Raw genomic sequence first — 22503 nt, forward strand, 5'->3', positions numbered from 1 at the left:
GGCAATGATAAGAAATATTAAAACATTTGTGAACAAAATTGAGGATCCAATTTAAAATACATAAAGAAACAGTGCCAGTAAGTCCGATTATTAATACAGGGTTATTACAAATGATTGAAGCGATTTCGCAGCTCTACAATAACTTTATTATTTGAGATATTTTCACAATGCTTTGCACACACATACAAAAACTCAAAAAGTTTTTTTAGGCATTCACAAATGTTCGATATGTGCCCCTTTAGTGATTCGGCAGACATCAAGCCCATAATCAAGTTCCTCCCACACTCGGCGCAGCATGTCCCCATCAATGAGTTCGAAAGCATCGTTGATGCGAGCTCGCAGTTCTGTCACGTTTCTTGGTAGAGGAGGTTTAAACACTGAATCTTTCACATAACCCCACAGAAAGAAATCGCATGGGGTTAAGTCGGGAGAGCGTGGAGGCCATGACATGAATTGCTGATCATGATCTCCACCACGACCGATCCATCGGTTTTCCATCTCCTGTTTAAGAAATGCCGAACATTATGATGGAAGTGCGGTGGAGCACCATCCTGTTGAAAGATGAAGTCGGCGCTGTCGGTCTCCAGTTGTGGCATGAGCCAATTTTCCAGCATGTCCAGATACACGTGTCCAGTAACGTTTTTTTCGCAGAAGAAAAAGGGGCCGTAAACTTTAACCCGTGAGATTGCACAAAACACGTTAACTTTTGGTGAATTGCGAATTTGCTGCACGAATGCGTGAGGATTCCCTACCGCCCAGATTCACACATTGTGTTTGTTCACTTCACCATTAAGAAAAACTGTTGCTTCATCACTGAAAGCAAGTTTCGCACTGAACGCATCCTCTTCCATGAGCTGTTGCAACCGCGCCGAAAATTCAAAGCGTTTGACTTTGTCATCAGGTGTCAGGGCTTGTAGCAATTGTAAACGGTAAGGCTCCTGCTTTAGCCTTTTCCGTAAGATTTTCCAAACTGTCAGCTGTGGTACGTTTAGCTCCCTGCTTGCTTTATTCGTCGACTTCCGCGAGCTACGCTTGAAACTTGCCCGCACGAGTTCAACCGTTTCTTCGCTCACCGCAGGCCGACCCGTTGATTTCCCCTTACAGAGGCATCCAGAAGCTTTAAACAGCGCATACCATCGCCGAATGGAGTTAGCAGTTGGTGGATCTTTGTTGAACTTCGTCCTGAAGTGTCGTTGCACTCTTATGACTGACTGATGTGAGTGCATTTCAAGCAAGACATACGCTTTCTCGGCTCCTGTCGCCAATTTGTCTCACTGCGCTCTCGAGTGCTCTGGCGGCAGAAACCTGAAGTGCGGCTTCAGCCGAACAAAACTTTATGAGTTTTTCTACGTATCTGTAGTGTGTCATGACCATATGTCAATGAATGGAGCTACAGTGAATTTATGAAATCGCTTCAATCATTTGTAATAGCCCTGTACAATCAACAACCCAGGTTATTTAATTTCTAAGAATTTAAATGCGCCACTGCAAACACATTATATGTTTCGCAAAAATTACACAGTGAAATGAAATGAATGTGCGGCATTGTTGGCCGGGAGGCCCCGTACGGGGAATATCCGCCGCCGAGTTGCAAGTCTTATTTCAGGTGACGTCACATTTGGCGACTTGCGCGCCGGTGATGATAAGATGATAATGAGGACAACACACGTTCTCGCTTCCCACGCCCGGGTTCCCGGGTTCGATTCCCGGCGGGGTCAGGGATTTTCTCTGCCTCGTGATGACTGGGTGTTGTGTGCTGTCCTTAGGTTAGTTAGGTTTAAGTGGTTCTAGGGGACTGATGACCATAGATGTTAAGTCCCATAGTGTTCAGAGCCATTTGAACCATTTTTTTTGAGGACAACACAACAACCAGTCTACGGACGGAAAAAATCTCCAACCCGGCCGGTAATTGAGCCCGGGGCTACCGGCATGCAAGGCAAGCACGCTACCACAATTACTCAGTAAAAGATTTCTACAATATAGCTGAGTCAGACACATTACCGTTTCACGTAGAGCTGGATTAGCTTCATTTGATATTATCAGTCTTCAAATCAACATCCCTGGGGATAAAACCAGTGAGATTATTTTTAACTGTCTCCAAACCCATAAAACATTGTCACAGGGTTCACTAGTCGAGCTTATTCCATTATTAATCTTAGTACTTTTTTGTTAAAAAATACAATTCTTCTGCAAAATGCAGGACTAGCCATGAGTTTTCTGCTTGCTGGCACTATTACTATTTATCAACCATCTTTAAAACCAGTTGCCGGCCGGAGTGGCCGAGTGGTTAAAGGCGCTACAGTCTGGAACCGCACGACCGCTACGGTCGCAGGTTCGAATCCTGCCTCGGGCATGGATGTGTGTAATGTCGTTAGGTTAGTTAGGTTTAAGTAGTTCTAAGTTTTAGGGGACTTATGACCACAGCAGTTGACTCCCATAGTGCTCAGAGCCATTTGAACCATTTTTTTTAAAACCAGTTTCTCAGTAATGTACAAGAGACACCGAAAATGATTTATTACGAAATGTATATTGATAACATTGTGTTGTAGTATGTAGGATGTAGAGATGACACTGATCTGTTTACTCGTAAGATGAATGAATCTCATCCTAACATTAACTTTCTTGTAGAACATTGGCAAACTATGTCCATTAATTTTCTGGATTTATGCATTACTAACAAATGTAAACCTCTTTTGTTTAGCGTTTATCGCAAGCCTACAAAATTCATGTCACTATTTCTCAAAATATTTGCCATCCGGCGTGGCGTACAAAACGGTGACTCACAATGAGACCACCTTTCGTCTGTTCACGTCTCTTACACACCCCAAAAGGCCTGTCAACAACAGTAAACACGAACACCACTAATGTACTGTTGTGGTCATTCTGCCTGTCACAGAGAATTGCAACTCTATTTACGTATCCGCCGATGGTACACACGTGCACGAACTTAAACAATCCGACAACGTCCTGTGGGTACTTCATTTTTTGGTCAACCATTTTATAAGTGTAATATACTCTTTGCGGGACATCCGCAACTGTTGCTAAAATCTGTCACGATGAATAATTTCGCTCCGGTTGTACTTGATAAATCCTTTATTTGGACAAGGTTGTTCACAGACACGGGTTTCAGACTGTAAATCCCATGCTTAAGTACTACAACAACAAAAAAAGAGGGAATCTGCATAAAATCGATTAACGTTAAAAGGACGCATACAAAATACGAACATTAGGTAAAAACCTTGATTGCGCACGAGAATATCGTACGAGTAATGAAAAAAATCCAGAAAATTTATGAAGTAGCATATTTAGTATTTTTTGGAGTTTAGTAGCCATTGAAACGTCCCCTTTGAACAATTGTACAGGACTGAGCTTAAACTGACACACAATATTTTTAGCGCAACGCAATCTGACTTTCAATAATCCCTACAAAAGAATGGCCCTGACTAACATTAAACTATACCTTTCACAAATCACTTACCTCACAAAAATCTTCGTTACTCAAGCTACTGCAATACAGCGAGCGCCAATACTGCCAGCTAAATAAAAGATTCAAACTACTGAAGGCACTATCTACTGATAGGCATAGTTAGCAAATGAAAGATTTTGATGGAGAACAAACAATGTATTTACCTTAATAGTGTTCAAAGGTCATAATATATATAGCAGTTCATGACATCCATTCTTACAAATGTCAAAACTCCGCCATTTCTCTCCCCACATCCACCACTGCTGGCGGCTCACCTCCAACTGCGCAACGCTACGCGCTGTTAACAGCCAACTGCCCAACGCTACAATGGCAGACAACAATGCAAACTAGCCACAGACTGCACACAGCACAGCCATTGATTTTCATGAACAATGGTTTGCAGTTCTTTTATGGCTGCTTCGTGATTCTGTAATGCATTTTCATGCCGCGAAAAAATAGGTTGAAAATGCTCACAAATTTGTGTGTTTACGTCATTACAGACTTTTTGACATTTCGATTCAATGTTATGTAACTCAGTAGCTAAATCTTCACGTGTTTGTTCAATTGTGGTGTCTAACTTCCGAAGATTTTGTTCCATTGTGTCTAACTGTTGCTGTGTTTGTCTCTGGTGTTGTTCCATTGTGTCTAACTTTTGAAGCTTTTGCTGTGTTTGTCCCATTTGTGTTATTAATTGTAATAACAATGCACTGGTGTCTGAAACATGTTCCTCAGTGCTTTTCGGCAGTGAATTTGCACCGGCAACATTCACATTTTGACAAGCAGAAAATGTGTCTTGACTTATTTGAGAAAACGGTGAGGACCCAAAACCTGAAACTACAGTATTTGCGAGATTGTGTCCTGTCATTTCGGATTCCCGAGGCGAGCTATTGCCGACCGATCGATCGATAATGCTTCCCTGTTCACTAATTGTTTCACTGTCTACGCCATTATTTGCCGCCCGCTCCATTTCCCTATGTACAATTACCAAATTACGACTTTGAACATTAGTTAATTCATTACACGGTGGCGCTAACACACTGCTTTCACCATGCTGGAGATTTTGTGCACCGTGACTATGTACGTTGCTCAATGCTTTGCGTTGCAGTACTTGCACCCGTAGCCTTGCATTCTTAATATGACGTACTCTTTATACTGACATATCTCCCATTCAAATTTTACACTTTGGTTTTATTAATTTTGTAGTGTTTGCTATGTTTTTACTAATTTTATTTCTTGAAAAGTTCATTATATACTTTTATTATTCTTATTTTTTGACGACTGCATTATACATTGGATGTCTTGCTTTTTATTGCTATCTCTGTAGCAGGTCTGTCGTAGCTAATGTCATGCGTAAGTAATGTTGTTTTAGCTCTATCAGTAGCGGTTGGCGTTTGGGTGGGAACGTGGTTGTGCTGCCGTACTGTTAGCTATGATTTCTTCGGGTGTCCCTCCCTCCCCTGGCATTAGTTCAGGTGGCGGGCACACTCTGATACATGTGTACTGAGGCGTCTGTCGTCCGGTCTTGCTGAGCGAAAAAATGGGGTCAAATGGCTCTGAGCTCTATGGGACTTAACTTCTGAGGTCATCAGTCCCCTAGAACTTAGAACTACTTAAACCTAACTAACCTAAGGACATCACGCACATCCATGTCCTAGGCAGGATTCGAACCTGCGAACGTAGCGGTCACGCGGTTCCAGACTGTAGCGCCTAGAACCGCTCGGCCACCCCGGCCGGCGCTTGCTGAGCGTTCACGAGATGCGGCAGGCTGGGCACTTCCTGTACAAAAAGGTAAGCTGCTTTTGAGGTTCACAAATTAAAATCTTACGGCTATTATACCACCATTTCAATTTCTTGAGCCCATGGCAGATGTCTAGTCGTTCGCAGTTGGTTCATATGTTATTTTAGGATGCCAACGTGTGCTTATTTGTTGTTCAATTCAAGTTTTTTCTCGGTTAGGTCCCGTTTACTCAGTGTGGAACTGTTTGACTCGGAGAACATTTTCAGGCCTCGCCCGCACGGGATCACCCACGCTAGTTGACAAATTTGCTGCATTTTTTATACGACTGGTACGACTTTCTCGTGCGCAATCAAGGTATGACCTGATGTTCACATTAAATATATTTTGTATGGTCTTTATAATGTTAATTAATTTATGAATAATGCCTCTTAGTTTTCATTGTCTTTTGTAGCGCCTAAAGATGAGTTTGCTATCCTGAAACCCGGGTCGTGTCTACGATTTTGTCCATATCAAAGTTTTGTCAAGCGCAACTGGAGCAGAGTTATTCATCAAGAAAAATTTTGTATGCAGTTTGGACGGACCATAAAATTTGTTATACACTAACTGAATGCGCTATTTCTCTAAAGGAGATAATAATGTTGTAGGTAGAGCAAACCAAAGACTGCGATTCATTGGCACTTAGAAGGTGCAACAGGTCTACTAAAGAGACTGCTTACACAACGCTTGTCCGCCCTATTCTGGAGTAGTGCTGTGCGCTGTGGGATCCGCATCAGGTGGGACTGACGGATGACACCGAAAAAGTACAATGAAGGTCAGCTTGTTTTGCATTATCGCGAAGTAGGGGAGATAGTGTCACAGACATCATTCGTGAATTGAAGTGGCAATCATTAAAACAAAGGCGTTTTTCATTGCGACGGGATCTTCTCATGAAATTTCAATCACCAGTTTTCTCCTCCGATTGCGAAGACATTCTGTTGGCACCCACCTACATAGGGAGAAATGATCATCACGATAAAATAAGAGAAATCAGGGCTCGCACAGAAAAATTTAAGTGCTCATTCTCCCCGTGTGCCGTTCGAGAGTGGAATGGTAGAGAGACAGCTTGAAGGTGAAACTTCCTGGCAGATTAAAACTTTGTGCCGGACCGCGACTCGAACTCGGGAACTTTGCGTTTCGCGGGCAAGAGCTCTACCAAATGAGCTACCCAAGCACGACTCACGCCCCGTCCTCGCAGCTTTATTCTGCCAGTACCTTGTCTCCTACCTTCCAAACATTACAGAAGCTCTCCTGCGAACCTGAGTGAGTCGAGCTTGGGTAGCTCAGTTGGCAGAGCACTTTCCCGCGAAAGGCAAAGGTCCCGAGTTTGAGTCCCGGTCCGGCACAAAGTTTTAATCTGCCAGGAAGTTACATATCAGCGCACACTCCGCTGCAGAGTGAAAATCTCATTCTAGCTTGAAGATGGTTCATTGAACCCTCTGCCAGGCACTTTATTGTGAATAGCAGAGTAGTCACCTAGATGTGGATGTAGATGTAGATATCCCAATTGGTGTAAAATATTATGGAAGCATTAGACTTCTCGCCTCCTTGAGCCTATGTAGAACTCCTGAAGTCACTGACAGAGAAAATGCGAGTGATATTCTACACTAGGGGGCAACTTTTGTTAGGCTGAAACCGCCTCGCAGGGGGAGAGCGATGGGGAGCCATAGAACTGGCGCGTACGACGCCAGCCGCGGCAGCGCCAGATGTGGGCGGCGGGAAAGGATTTGCGCGGCGAGAGTCGGGAAGCCCAGTAGCGGCGGGGGCGGCAGAGTCGGCGGGGGCGGCTAGCGGCCTAATCCCACCCCTGGCCCCGCCCCCGCCACTGCACCTGGCCTCCAGAGTCGCTGCCCCCGCGGTTGTCCGTACCCAGCCGACGCGACCCGCTGTCTGTACGGCAGCGGACGTCTCTCTCGCTGACCGCCACGCACAGGGCATTCTACAAGTAAAGTCACGCACTTGGTAGACTTCACCTAACACACGGTGTTTAAAAAGTGATGCAACTTACGCGATCCGTTACTTGATGTGATCAAAAAGAAGAAAGTGCGATAGCGTTTTTACGAGCCACGTAGTGAGCATGTGAAAAATTATAAAAACAACATGGCATCTAGTCTAATGTCGTAACACTGTTAACCTGCCCGGATAGTCGCTAGTGTTCAAAGCACCGCTACAGGGACAGGGAGGTGTGTCGGCCATGGGACGGATCCGCCCGAGGGATCAATGATGGAGATCGGTATGCCAGGCAATCTGGACGTGGATTTTAGGCGGTTTCTCACATATGACTAGGTGAATACCGGCCTGATACGCATGTCCCGTTTCAGTTACAAGATTCGCAAACATTTAAAAAACATACGCTTACTTTTACATGGATAACACTATACGCAGACCTGTTGGGATGCACATATTTCGTCGTGTGGGCAATAGAGTAGCGACAGGAAGGGCATCCGTCAACCCCCTAAACGAACCATGCCATATCCGTTAATAATCATACCGGCCCTGAGCCGATGCTGGACTAAGGCTCAAGAAGAAGAAGAAGTGACTTTGACACTGGCGATATACTGAAAAATAAACAACACATACAGTTTTGATTTTTCTTCTTCTTTCTGAGTCTTCAGTCTTCTGACTGGTTTGACGCGGCCCGCCACGAATTACTCTCCTGTACCAACCTCTTCAGCTTTGAGTAGCACTTACAACCTACGTCCTCAATTATTTGCTGGATGTATTTCAATCTCTGTCTTCCTCTACAGTTTTTGCCTTCTACAGAGCTCTCTCGTACCACGGAAGTCATTCCCTGATTTCTTAACAGACGCCCTATCATCCTGTCCCTTCTCCTTGCCACTGTTTTTACATATTTCTTTCCTCTCCGATTCTGTGCAGAACGTCATCTTTCCTTATGCTATCAGCCCACCTAATTTTCAACATTCCTCTACAGTACTACATCTCAAATGCTTCGATCCTCTTCCGTTCCAGTTTTCCCACAGTCCATGTTTCATTATCATACAATACTGTGCTCCAAACGCACATTCTCGGAAATGTCTTCCTCAAGTTAAGGCCTGTGTTTGATACTAGTAGACTTCTCTTGGCCAGGAATGCCCTGATTGCGAATGCTAGTGCCGGCCGAAGTGGCCGTGCGGTTAAAGGCGCTGCAGTCTGGAACCGCAAGACCGCTACGGTCGCAGGTTGGAATCCTGCCTCGGGCATGGATGTTTGTGATGTCCTTAGGTTAGTTAGGTTTAACTAGTTCTAAGTTCTAGGGGACTAATGACCTCAGCAGTTGAGTCCCATAGTGCTCAGAGCCATTTGAACCATTTTTTGCGAATGCTAGTCTGCTTTTGATTTCCTCTTTGCTCCGTCCGACACTGGTTATTTTGCTGTCTAGGCGGTAGAATTCCTTAACTTCATTTGCTTCGTGACCATCAATCCTGATATTAAGTGTCTCGCTCCTCTCATTTTTGCTACTTCTCAGTACTTTCGTCTTTCTTCGATTTACTGCTGGTCCTTATTCTGTGTGAAGAGAACGTGATGCCAGTACTGAGCGGTCCATTCCGCATGTTGTTGGCCCAATCTGTACCGCATTGCATGGTATCGTGGTTGCAAAGATGGACCTCGCCATGGACGTCGGGAATGAAGTTGCGCATCATGCATCCTATTGCGCACACTTTGGGTCGTAACACGACGTCCTGCGGCTGCACGAAAAGCATTATTCAACATGGTGGCGTTGCTGTCAGAGTTCCTCAGAGTCGTAATCCGTAGGTAGCGGTCATCCACTGCAGTAGTAGCCCTTGGGTGGCCTGAGCGAGGCATGTCATCGACAGTTCCTGTCTCTCTGTATCTCCTCCATGTCCGAACAACATCACTTTGGTTCACTCCGAGACGCCTCCCTTGTTGAGAGCCCTTCCTGGCACAAAGTAACAATGCGGATGCGATCGAACCGCGGTATTGACCGTCTAGGCATGGTTGAACTACAGACAACACGAGCCGTGTACGTCCTTCCTGGTGGAATGACTGGAAATGATCGGCTGTTGGAGCCCCTCCGCCTAACAGGCTGTAGGGAAGCAGCCTACTCACGCCTTATAAAGTTCTCATCAGTCTTTCCCTTGTGTGCCAGTCAGTCAGCTGTAACTAGCTCTGATGTCATAAATGTTGCGCAATTCTTTAAAAATCAAGTAAATAACCTGAAACGGTTCTAGCATGTCAGGAGTAATACTAAATCAATATGTGTTAAATGTCAGTTCAATAACTTTAACCACTTTCGAAATTTGGACGTTTTTCTGTAAAAATCATTGGCGCAACAGAAAAGAGCTAGAGACTTAAAAATTTATATTTAGATTCCTTTTTTCATAATAATTTAGTAGAAACAGTATTCTGGATCTCACAAATTAAAATTTTAGTTGAAATTCATGATCTTCTGGTTTTTGTCTTAAAAGTTAAGGAAGCAAGATAGATTAAGTAGGCGAATAAATAAGGCTAGGATGTTTAAATTTAAGTAGAAGGGAGATCCGCTATAATCATAAAGATGTGAGAAGTTTCAATTGAATAACTATAAAACTATAGCGATAGCGTATCTCCAAAGGGCAAGTTCAGAGCTCGTCTACTGCGTGTAGTGTAATTAAATTAATTCTCTCGCCCAAAATAATTGACTTAGCCGTGTCAAACTTTTATTATGATTACTTACCTGTGTGCTGAATGCACATTTAAATTGAGAGCTTCATCGGCCATCAGCAAAGGAAGCAATGATTTATTCAATAACTTAATGCGGTGCATTACTAGCCCAGCGGCTAGTCGGGAGAGCCGATTTGATCAGGCGTTATCTTAGCCGTCCGCACCGCGGCTTTATATATAAGAACGCTGCGCGAAGAAGAAAGGCCCCCGTTCTCTCCAGACGCTGAATAGCACGCCACCTGTGCCGGGAGTCGCGTCGCGTCGGTATCATTGCTATGAACAGCCTCGGATGCCGTAATAAGTTACTCGGGATACGCGTAACCATGAAATCAGTGAAGTGTTAATTCTGGGATGACTTTAATGATCTATCTTCAGTTTGCGTATGTCGTATTTTCACGTGCCGTCGCGGGACAAACATTCTACCATTATTTAGCGTGGCGTTTGATGAACATTATCATCAAATTATGGCGAGCATTCACTTAAACATTAAATTTGAACAGTTATAGTTGCATCAGCGCATTAGACTATGAACTGCTCTGGTAGTTGGATTGTGTGGATTCCTTTTTTGATCTGTGACTTTCAGAATATAGCGAATGTTTTTTCAAAATCGTTTTTGATTATGAATCCCAGACAATCTCCTAATTCCTCAGAGCTGTAAGCTGTAGCTATAATTGTATTTCTCAGATGAAGTGGGCACTAGGAATTCTAATTACAGGCTTCACGTTTTGCTAATCACTTTCTGGTTGCCAATATTGTAGTTAGAGAGCCAGTGCTGAGAACGGCAAAAGACAGCATTAAATAAATAAATAATAGGAACATTTAAATAACAATAACTCTACCCGCCGCCCCACATATGGTTAATCGGCCGGGAAATGCATAATTTCTACATTACATGCTACATTTTTATAAACAATTTATTCCACCAGCCGCCCCACAAGGCGCTGCTCGTACGTGGTTATTTACATCTTTGGGCGGGTTTACTGACATCTATGAACAGTCAAAGGGACTGTGTCTGTCATACAATATCCACAGTCTTCAGGAGTTCAGGGAAACGCTGTGATGCAAAACTTTTTTTTATGTGTGTGCTTCAGGACTCTCTCTTCGCAAGCGGTGGACGAAATGCCCGCATTCGCATGTCTGTCTGAAAAATCGAGGAAAAGTCTCAGCTTTACATGGTGTAACGTTCTACGCCTGAATATGGTACTATCCATAACTACAGTGCCACATTTTACGAATAATATTACTGCGACGAACCTTCTAGCTCGCTGTCTGCTTGGAGTGATAGTAAGACAAAGACATACCAGCAGCGTCAGGGGAACGCGTAGTGAAGCAGAGTGCTTGCTACTGGTAACGGGTGCCGACGCGCTGCAGAACGTGGCGATTGTAGAAGTGCGCCAGGCTGCTGCTGCGCCGAAGCTTTGTGCCACCAGGGGGCGGCCTGCGAGGCTGGTCTCCACGCACAATCGTTGCGCTGGCGCAGCGCCAGTTATAAAAATTTACGGCGCCTGAAATATTAAGCGATGGCCCGCTATGGCGCCGGCAGGCGGCCTTTAAATCCGGCAGCAGGGCAGAGCCTTCCTTCCGTGCTGCTGCAGTCCGCAATGCGCGCTCTCTGGGTGAACGGCAGGCCGGAATACGTCAGCTGCCTGCCGGCCTACCTACCCTAGCTACCTGTCTAACTCCACTCTCCCAGCAGCTCTCTAGAGAAAGCTCTGCACCCTTCAGTTCCACCACTTTAGTTAGCGAATCGTCCCTACCTTTTATCCTGTCTAGTACGAGGCCTTCTTGTTCAGGATTTGGGAGGAAATTTTTATTACATTATTCAACAGTGTCGTCGTGTGTATCTCATGACGCAATGGAGAGCCTAAACGAGGCAATTCATGTGCACCGCTTTCCTATGAATCGTGTTCTGCGTGTTATGTAACAGATCGAAACGAACTATTGAAGAATGTGACACATTTCTGTAGTAGTCGTCCTGATGCATCTTTTATCGAGCACTCAAGTGTTTATTATTACAACTTTTATTTTTCACTAACGTCGATTACTACTCATCAAGTTTCCAGAATGAGAATTTCACTGTGCAGCGGAGTGTGCGCTGATGTGAAACTTCCTGACAGATTAAAACTGTGTGCCGGACCGAGACTCGAATTTGGGACCTTTGCGTTGCGCGGGCAAGTGCTCTACCATCTGAGCTACCCAAGCGCGACTCACGCCCCGTCTTCACAGCTTTACTTCTGCCAGTACCTCGTCTCCTAACTTCCAAACTTCACAGGATTTCACCTGCGCCGGCCGGAGAGCCCGAGCGGTTCTAGGCGCTACAGTCTTCGTTGCGGCAGAATCTTCTCATGAAATTTCAGTAATCAGCTTTCTCCTCCGAATGAGAAAATATTTTGTTGACGTCGACCTACATGGGGAGAAACGATTATCGTATCTTCGCATGGAAAGATGTAGGTGTTCGTTTTTTCCGCCCGATGTTCGAGACTGGAATAATAGACAATTATTATAAAGATGGTTCAATGAACCCTCTGGCAGGCACTTAAGTGTGATTTTCAGAGTATCCATGTAGATGTAGACTCCGGAACCAAACTCTTGACCGTGTATTACTTGAAAAATGAATTGAAATGGGGATTAGGTTTCAACGTCCCGTCGACATCGAGGTCATTAGAAATAGAGCCACAGACTCGGCCTACGGAAGCAATCAGCCGAGTGCTTTTCAACTGATTTGAGAGAACTACGGAAAATACAAATCTGGATGGGCGGATCATACCTTGGACTGCCCTCTTCCCCAATGCAAGTCCATTATCTCACCACAATTGATTAAGGAATTGACTTATTGTCGAATGTTGGTTCGAGACATTGTAAATTCATATAATAATTTATTTGGTCAAGATCGCCTTACACACATTACTGCATTTCATCATATTAATCCCATCTTCAGATGTGACAAAAATCCAGTAGTATGTATACTGAACAGCATTAAAGGTGTATAAAATGTGTCTATAAGAAGAATATGACAAATGTTATATCATTTTAATGATGTGTAGTTTACATGTGACGAATTTCTGCATCATGACGAAAGTGCTTGTGGATCTTAATCACATCTAAATATGGCAATTTTATGATGAAATTTGAAATCTGAATGTATTAAAAACGCGATCTTAGCATAATATACTATTATATGAATCACCTATGATAGTGTCCCTCAATCAAAAATTAATATCTCGTGAACGTATCGAGCAATAAGAGTTTTACGCGAATGGATCGTTCGACATACACATCGCTCTCACAGAGCAATTTTTCTGTCTCCAAAAAAGTCATCATAGGAGAGCACAAAATGTATTCCATTGCTGTACACCGAATAGTGTGCTGGGTCTATAGTATTATGGATTTGTCTTGCGAGTCTTCTTAAACACCAGTCCTCATCTATGCAATTACATGGGACACTACCGACCTAAGACAGGCTCTTGCTTCAGAGAAGACAGTTCTACGGAACTGTTTATATAGACTCAAGTGGGGGACACCACAAGCATAGTTGGCACTCAGATGACTTATTTCTGTACTTTGTTTTCACATCCGTGCGATAGTATGAAGCAGTAACCGCGTTCTAATCTTCAGTGAAGAAGTTTCGTCTTAATAGGCCACAACCAAACTTGACCGACAGTGACTGCTATGTATTGGGTCTCCTTCTTTGACACCCCGTTCTCCCATCGCGTCCCCTCCTCCCTTTCCACTCACTATCAAGCCCGCTGTACGGCCGTCCAGTTTGGTCTGGCAGAAGTGTGCCGGACGACAGAGGTATCTCACGGCTGGGATCTCTACGCTTTTTATGGCCCCCTCTTCCCAACCCACCAACTGCTCCCTCCCCTTCCCCCCTCCCTAACGTGCTAACAGGAGTCGTGCTGGAGCGGTCCTTGAGCTGGTCGGCGGGCGGTCGTCGTCACGAAACAAGAGCCGGTAACAGGTAGGCGGCTGCCAACCATTGCGCGGTACGCCGTATGTAGAAAGTCTCCGCCAGTTGCAGACCCTCTGTCGCTCGTAATTTCAGCTATTCGCGTAGCGAGTAAAACGAGAAGCCGCTGAGAAGTGATCCACGATCCAGAACAGAGACGGGAATGGATTAAACATGAACAGGCCACGAAATAACCCCAAGTGAATATAAACTGACAATTTGTTTCCATACAGTTTGAAAATATAGTTCAAGGAAATGAAAACAGCCTGCACCCAACCATAAAGGCTATTTCTCTGAATGAACAGTTTACTTTTCCTTACCTAGTTTCGGGTATTGGAGTATCTACAATTGGACAGATACTGATCAGGGTCATATTTTGAACTGCAGGTAGAACTGACGTACAATGTGAAATGAAAACTCTAGAGTCGTGGAGGTTGGTTGTTGGATTTGGGTAAGGGGGCCTACAGCAAGGTCATCGGTGCCATCGGATTAGGGAAAAATAGGGAAGGAAGTCGGTCGTGCCTTTTCAAAGAAACAATCCCGGCATTTGCCTGAAGCGATTTAGGGAAACCCAGGGGAACTTAAATCAGGATGGCCGGACGCGGTTGGAACCGCGAATGCGAGTCCAGTGTCCTAACGATTGCACCACCCCGTTCGGTTAGGGTTGTGACAAGCTTACATATGGTGTAAATCTGCACATGCAATAAGTAATGCACCCCAATTTGTTTTTCCTCATAACAAGTTTATTTTAAGGCTTAGAATTTGGTTCAAAATGGTTCAAATGGCTCTGAGCACTATGGGACTTAACATCTGTGGTCATCAGTCCCTTAGAACTACGTAAACCTAACTAACCTAAGGACATCAAACACATCCATGCCCGAGGCAGGATTCGAACCTGCGACCGTAGCGGTCACACGGGTCCAGACTGAAGCGCCTAGAACCGCACGGCCACACCGGCCGGCTAGAATTTGGTGACAATGTCAGTCAACACTTCTTTTACTTGCACTACTTTTCTACATAGTTTTGTCATGTTCTGTAGAGTGTTTATTTCAAATTGGAACAACCAATATCATGAAAAAAGACCCCTCATATGAAAAATATTCCAGATGAAAAGCTAATATTTTCGAAGGAGATGTCTTATGTGTTGAAACTGGCCACCTCCTGGGGGAGGGATCAACTTTCTATTTTCAAATGGAAACTCCGTATGTTTTATTGCAGATTTTACGCCAAAAAATACTTGAGGCTTAACCCAAACATTTTTTTTTCTTTCATTCACGGCAGATGAGTCTGTAATCTGCACGAGGGATACGGCGGTTACACGGAAGACCATTCCTAAATCAGTCACCCTGATGGTGTGGGGACTCACCGAAGTCAGCCGAAGAGAACAGAGAACGAAGTTGCGTTACAAGCAGCGTATCGCCTGACTTCTACATGCCTGCCTGTTCAATCAAATTCGCAAAACTAAATTCAGTGTTTAACAGTAATATCAACTGTTTAAAAAGAGGTTAACATTTTTACTGAAAATGAAATATAGAACCAGATGAATCGGTTCTTAATTGCATAATCCGGAAAAACAGAATTTTGTCGATTAAGGTGTATCTACCCCAAATGGAACAAAATGTTTTGGGTAAAATGTGGGTATTTTCTGACGTAGAAGCCAAACCTACTATAAAAATTAGGAATTTCCTCTGAAAATAAAAAAACTGACCCCCCATCCTCCAGGGTGTCATATCTGGCACACTTTTTTTCTTACGGTGCTTATTTTTGGAGTTATTTAATTGTTCCAAATTAAAACAAACGCTCTGTAAAGCCTTACTGCTACGATGTGTAATTACATTTTGTATTCTCTCTTGGTAATAGCTCTTGTCCTACGCTCGTAGCCGTGCTTTGGCTGCACCCCTGGCAGAAAGACTAATCCATCGCCCTCAAACTGTTCCATCAGTTTAGATGAAATGATTTTCCTTTAAGGTTTTGGTCTGTCGTGAGCATTCGTGGAAGTCATCTTGTGCACATCTTTTTAATATCCAAGATCTCAGTCACTGCACACGCACTTCCAATGCTCAGCGGAGCAGCGTTTGTGACAAGACGTCCTGGAAGTGGCCGACCATGAAGCTTAGTTTCTTTATGAATCGCCTAACAGTACTCCTAGCAACCCCATCATAACCTTACACTGCACACAAACGTTTATGGGTATTCCCCATGGTTTCTTTTTCCGAACGAAGAATTCAAGGAGTGGCTTGCGTAGACGCCAGTTTGGTGCGTTAACTATAGAACAGCGTGAATTTTTTTTTTAACGGTTTCCAATCATCCAACCTCCATCTCGACAAGGTATTCGCAAATTAAATTTCAGTTGTGAAGAAACTGTCGGTAGCGGAGGTTACTTGTTCGGCTAGGCCAAAATCTGTTACTACAGAAGAGAACCTTAATGTTGTCGCGTAATGTTTTCTGCAACGACAGACTCTCGTGATTATCCCACGAACCCTGACCTCAAATTTCTACGTCATACTCGTAATTCAAATTGTTGAGCAGAGTACCAAGTGGTGTTTTCCAACAGGATAACGCTCTCCCACATACGGCTGTTGTAATCCGACATGCTGTACAGTATGCCGACATATTGCCTGGGCGTGCTCGATCACCAGACTTGTCTCCAATAGAGCACATATAGGACATCACCGGACGGCAACTCCAGCGACGTCCACAAACGGCATAGATGTTTCGACAAGTCAACAAGAATCGATCTTCATCCCACAAACTGGCATCCGGCACTTGTACAGCACAAGTCACATTCTTTTGCATGCTTGCATTCAACATTCTGGCGGTTACACCAGTTACTTATATACCACTTAGTCTGTTTTTCAAATTGAAAATACTTTCTTAGACAATTACATTTATACATATCAAGAAGAAAAGAGTATTTTTTCTGTTTACTTTTTAATAGAAAGAAAGGAAAGGCCCGCTGATGATGCTAGAACTTCAGCGAAACATGTCTGAGTAATAAAAGAAAAGAATTGTGTCCTGCTCCAGGCAGACCCCCTCCAAAAATAAACAAAGCAAAAAGTTTATACGACTGACAAAAGTTCCCTCCTTACATTACACGACTGTCATGAAAGATATCCGGCAACAAAGTTAAGAAATAAAATAAACTTTGCCAAATCCTGGAAAAGCAGATCCCATGCCAGACGAGAGAAACGGTACGAGAACAGTGTGACGCCTCTGCCGAAATCGTGGTAAATTTTTGAGCACCTGTTCGTCACAGGTAGGCAAAACAGTGTTAAAATAACTGGGTGACACTCTTACCGAGTTTCTCTGAGCTCTGGCCTCCCCCAGTAGGGCTTAAATACCCTCCCAACACTGTCCCTATTTGCGCATGTGGTGTTCGAATTCACGGCTGCACTTTAATCTGTTTCCAATTTTCGATGACGAGGGTGCTATGTGATCGCACTTTATTCACAATCCATCTGTATGTGACTGTTTCTTAAGCCGCGCTTACCAGCATTCATCGACCCAAGATGTGTTGGCATAAAATTTGTTTCAAAGTAAAAGATGTAATGAAAAAGTGTAAAACTTGTGTTTTCTGGACACATTAATTACTAGATGGACCCGTATGAAAACCAAAATGAATGCATATTATTTGACATTTATTACTAATAAGAAATATAGCCTATGTTAAAAAGTAAGGAAAAAATAAACCTAGAACACAATTTTCACATTTTCACAACACATTACCCTTCAACTTTCTGTTCTCATTGACATTGTTTCAGTCTTGTTTTACCAGTATAGGCGAGAGTTTAAATCCCGTCGGAGACAGGTGACAACTGTTATATTACTATGTAGTACTGTATTCGAGCTGAAAGGGTTGCTTCAAAAAAGTCATACAGTCTGTTGTAAAATGACTCCATTACTCAAGTTGCTCGCCTGAGGTGTTTCCAGCTTATTTCCATCATCAGAAATCCAAGGGCACAGAGAGTCACGGGATACCGGCGTTACTAGCTGTATATGTAACGTAAGCTGACAGACTGCTTCTTTAGCAGTAATTTCTAGAAGTCCGGTTCGTCCTAAAACAAAACAACAACCTCTCCTCTATAAAAACTCCTGGAGTCCATCGCTGTTCGGCGCAAAATCGAAAATTCCGAACACAAGATTATCTCTGGATCCCCTGCCGCTCTCTGCTGGCAGTTGTTATTAAGTTTGAGACTACGCTGTTTTCTCACACTGTCCAAAGACCGCTATTCCACTGTCTTTCAGGAATTCATGCGCGCGCAGTTAATATCTAAGAAAAATTTTTATAACATTATTTATAATATTTCAGAATATTCATTCATAATTCTTTCCCTTTCTGTTATAAAATACACCGGAGGAAGAAAATTTCGTTGGGTTTAGTTGTGCCGCGACCAAGTATGCCGTGACAAAGTAAAAAATAATACTCACAGAGTCACTGCTCATCATGTCATCATAGAGACTTCACTGTAATTATGGCAAAATAATAGCCCCGGTGGCCATGTTCGGCGGTGACGATGGTTAATTACGGTGACTGGTATACGCCGGATAGGAAAACCTGAAATATTGGTTAAACAATCCAGCATGGATGTATGACAGACATACCAGTTACATGAAATGAACACCCTTAATTGCTGACAGGCGTTGACATATGTCAACGGGGACAGATGAAAATGTGTGCCCCGACTGGGACTCGAACCCGGGATCTCCTGCTTACATGGCAGACGCTCTATCCATCTTTTTCGTTTTTTACTTTTTTTTACTTTTTTGTTATTATTTTTTCTTTTTTATGTTGTAAGAAAAAATAAAATAAAAATAAAAACGCGGTTCCTCCGCTTTATGGTCCAACAACGTGACCACTTCTTTTTTTTTTTTAGAACAGGAAGGCAGGGTAAACAAACAATCTTGATTCGTACAATTGTGCTGTCCTAGGGATAAAAAAAGTATCGAGACAGCAAAAACAATTTGGAAACCATAAAATCAACGCACAGGCCGCCCTCTTTTTTCTCTTTTTTTTTTGTTTTTGTAACAGGAATAAAGTAAATGACAATCCTAGTCACGGGCGAGAGTGAAAATGAAGTTATCATCTGCATCACAATCCCTGCAGCACGCGGTGTCGTATCATAAACCTGTCAGAAAGCCATATAATCTTGACCATTTCTGCCAGTGTGGGCGGTATGTATTTCTCCTGCGTCGACCATTCGAAGGACCAACAGGTAGGGGCCAGTTTTCTTCTCAGTGTGCTATATGCCAATATAATTGAACCGCGCAGTACTGTCTCTAGTCGTTCTGCTGCAGGAGTCTTCTCAGTTCTGGGACACCCCAACTGTCGGGCGGATTGTGAAGAACACTTCCTAAAAAATTGGAAAAGTAAGTCCTGTATTTCGTATGACTCCGTATGAGCCCGTGTTGTTCTTGTAAATACATCCAATAATCCATCATGGACTTAATATCGTACGAATACAAATATTTCGTCGCATGTCCAGCGATCCAATTGACCGCATAAGTCTTTTTTTTGGGAAAAAAGGACTCGTCCGGTAGAAAAAGTACATCCGATGTGATTTTTGTGTAGTTAGTGCGCCGAAGGAAGGCCAGTATTCGACGCGTCAGCATCCAGACGTCCCTCGCTGCGCCACACACTAAACCATGTTCTTCCGTTGCTAACAGTCCACAGTTTGTGCAAAGGGGAGAATCGACCATATGAATGGTATGAAATCGACTCCTGGTCACAAGTTTACGGTTTATAAGAATATACCACATCGATCTCGCTGCTGTTGACAGTAATGGAGTATGCACTGCACACCAAATGTGGTTCCACGTTCTCGACGGGTATTTGAATTCCATTATGTTGTGGCCATGGTGATCCATCAAGCATCTATAGATCTCCCGAGTCGTGGGTATTCTCGTCGAAGGTACTTTCAGACAAACATAACTGTAACCAAAAAGAAATGAGGCAATGTGTGCAAGGGAAGGCGAAATATTGCCCACCGCAATAGGGGGCTCGTACGATGGCGGAACAAGTACTATCAGAGCTGACGTTATGATATGCTTTCTTATCTGAGCCACCGAGGACACAGAGGATAGCGCGACTGCAGGGATTTATCTCTGGCACGCCTCCCGCGAAACCCACATTCTCAACGTATTGTCCCTCACTACATTCGTAGTGCCCCCGCCTATTATTACTCGCGGCGCGTTGCCGATTCCCGTAAGAGTTCGGGCACTGTGCATTCGCACAGAAGAAGAAGATGGTCAAATGGCCGGTGAGCCGTAATTATATATACACTAAGATAGTATCTGCTCTTTCGGACATGTCCGAAAGAACAGATACCATCTTAGTATATAAACATAACAGTTACTGCCTCTAGGCTTGTCTTGTTTTCTCCAACTCTGACGAAATAAATAAACTTCTGAATATTGTCACAGAATTGGCAACCCCATAAAAAAGTCTACTACACAATGTTAGCAATGGCCATCTACGATTAAATATTTATATACAGCATGAAAATCGGTGCTAGAATGAAAAGAAGCGAAAGTGATAGGAAATGATAACAAATAGTCTGAGTGATGACTGAATCGTGGTAGTGTGGATTTTTAGTATGACACAGACACTTACTCAACGAAAACACATACCGCAGATAGTCTTCTCACTTATTTAGTCGACGCCAGACACAAAACGACGCGCCAGGATGACGTAATTTCGTCACAAAAGTAGATGAATCTCTTAACGTACAACCTGCCTCTGTTCTTCCTATGACGTCGGGAGAGAAGTGCTTCCTATTACGCGCTTTACATTTTCATGATTACTCCCTTTCTTACTCTCGTATTACATCCCGTCCGACACACATCGTCAGAAAAGCTCTGCGGACAAAAAGTCTGCATAAAGACCCCGGAATAATCTGGAGGGAAAAAGTTTTCGCCGGTTTAAAGAAAGACGCCACACAGATACGAATGAGCAGATACTCCCAGTGTTACGAGAGGCTTCCATCTCAGATGTTACACTTTTTTTTTTTTAATCTGGCATCTTTCTCAGAGATGCACTACAATTTGTTAACGAATACTGGGTGTTACAAAAAGGTACGGCCAAACTTTCAGGAAACATTCTTCACACACAAATAAAGAAAAGATGTTATGTGGACATGTGTCCGGAAACGCTTAATTTCCTTGTTAGAGCTCATTTTAGTTTCGTCCAACTACGCTCAATGGAGCACGTTATCATGATTTCATACGGGATACTCTACCAGAGCTGCTAGAACATGTGCCTTAACAAGTACGACACAATATGTGGTTCATGCACGATGGAGCTCCTGCACATTTCAGTCGAAGTGTTCGTACGCTTCTCAACAACAGATTCGGTGACCGATGGATTGGTAGAGGCGGACCAATTCCGTGGCCTCCACGCTCTTCTGACCTCAACCCTTTTGATCTTCATTTATGGGGGCATTTGAAAGCTCTTGTCTACGCAACCCCGGTACCAAATGTAGAGACTCTTCGTGCTCGTATTGTAGACGGCTGTGATACAATACGCCATTCTCCAGGGCTGCATCAGCGCATCAGGGATTCCATGCGACGGAGCGTGGATGCATGTATCCTCGCTAACGGAGGACATTTTGAACATTTCCTGTAACAAAGCGTTTGAAGTCACGCTGGTACGTTCTGTTGCTCTGTGTTTCCATTCCATGATTAATGTGATTTGAAGAGAAGTAATAAAATGAGCTCTAACATGGAAAGTAAGAGCTTCCGGATACATGTCCACATAACATATTTTCTTTCTTTGTGCGTGAGGAATGTTTCCTGAAAGTTTGGCCGTACCTTTTTGTAACACCCTGTATAAAGGGGGAAAGAGATCTATCAAAGAATGGTTGGACGCGAAAATCAGCATGTCTTTACACAGTGTCAAATCGACCAGTGAAATGTGATGTTCTGTGCAAAATATCACCATGATGATGGTTGGTTTGTGGGGCGCTCAACTGCCTGGTTATTAGCGCCCGTACAAATTCCCAACCTTTGCTCAGTCCAAACTCGCCACTTTTATGAATGATGAGGACAACACAAACACCCAGTTACCTCGAGGTAGGTGAAAATCTCTGACCCCAACGGAAATCGAACCCGGCACCCCAAGCTCGGGAAATAAGAACGCGACCGCGAGACCACAAGCTCGGATAAAATATCACGACTTTTAATATTTACGTAAGTATGCCACTACGGCAGCTGTGATATTTAAGTCGATGGAGGGTATAGAACGTTTTTGTTGTTGTTGTTCGAGTCTACTGCTCCACAATTTCATATTTAAATGACGGATCTACATGTTATGAGTAAACACTTGAAAACAGAACATTGCCTAGATCAGCGGATTGTGTGAAGTAAATGGCTGTGATCATAATACAGCCAAGGCAAAATTAGAATTGCCCTTAATAAATTTCTGTCTGTAGCAACCAATACGAAAAAAGTATTAAAAATTATAAAATAAGAGTCATTATTTTGAATGTCCGAGGGTAAAAAGAGCATGAGGATACGAAAAAGTATTTACTGGAATACTGGAGAAGTAAGTACCTCATTCGACAGGCTTCTCCTTTCTGATAACAAAGTCAGTCCAAGAATTTTCGAGACTGAATTAATGAAAAGTAGACCAAAGTTATAAATATGATGGGTTTTAAT

Source organism: Schistocerca piceifrons, chromosome 1 (assembly GCF_021461385.2).
Source record: "Schistocerca piceifrons isolate TAMUIC-IGC-003096 chromosome 1, iqSchPice1.1, whole genome shotgun sequence".
In the NCBI taxonomy this organism is placed as follows: domain Eukaryota; kingdom Metazoa; phylum Arthropoda; class Insecta; order Orthoptera; family Acrididae; genus Schistocerca; species Schistocerca piceifrons.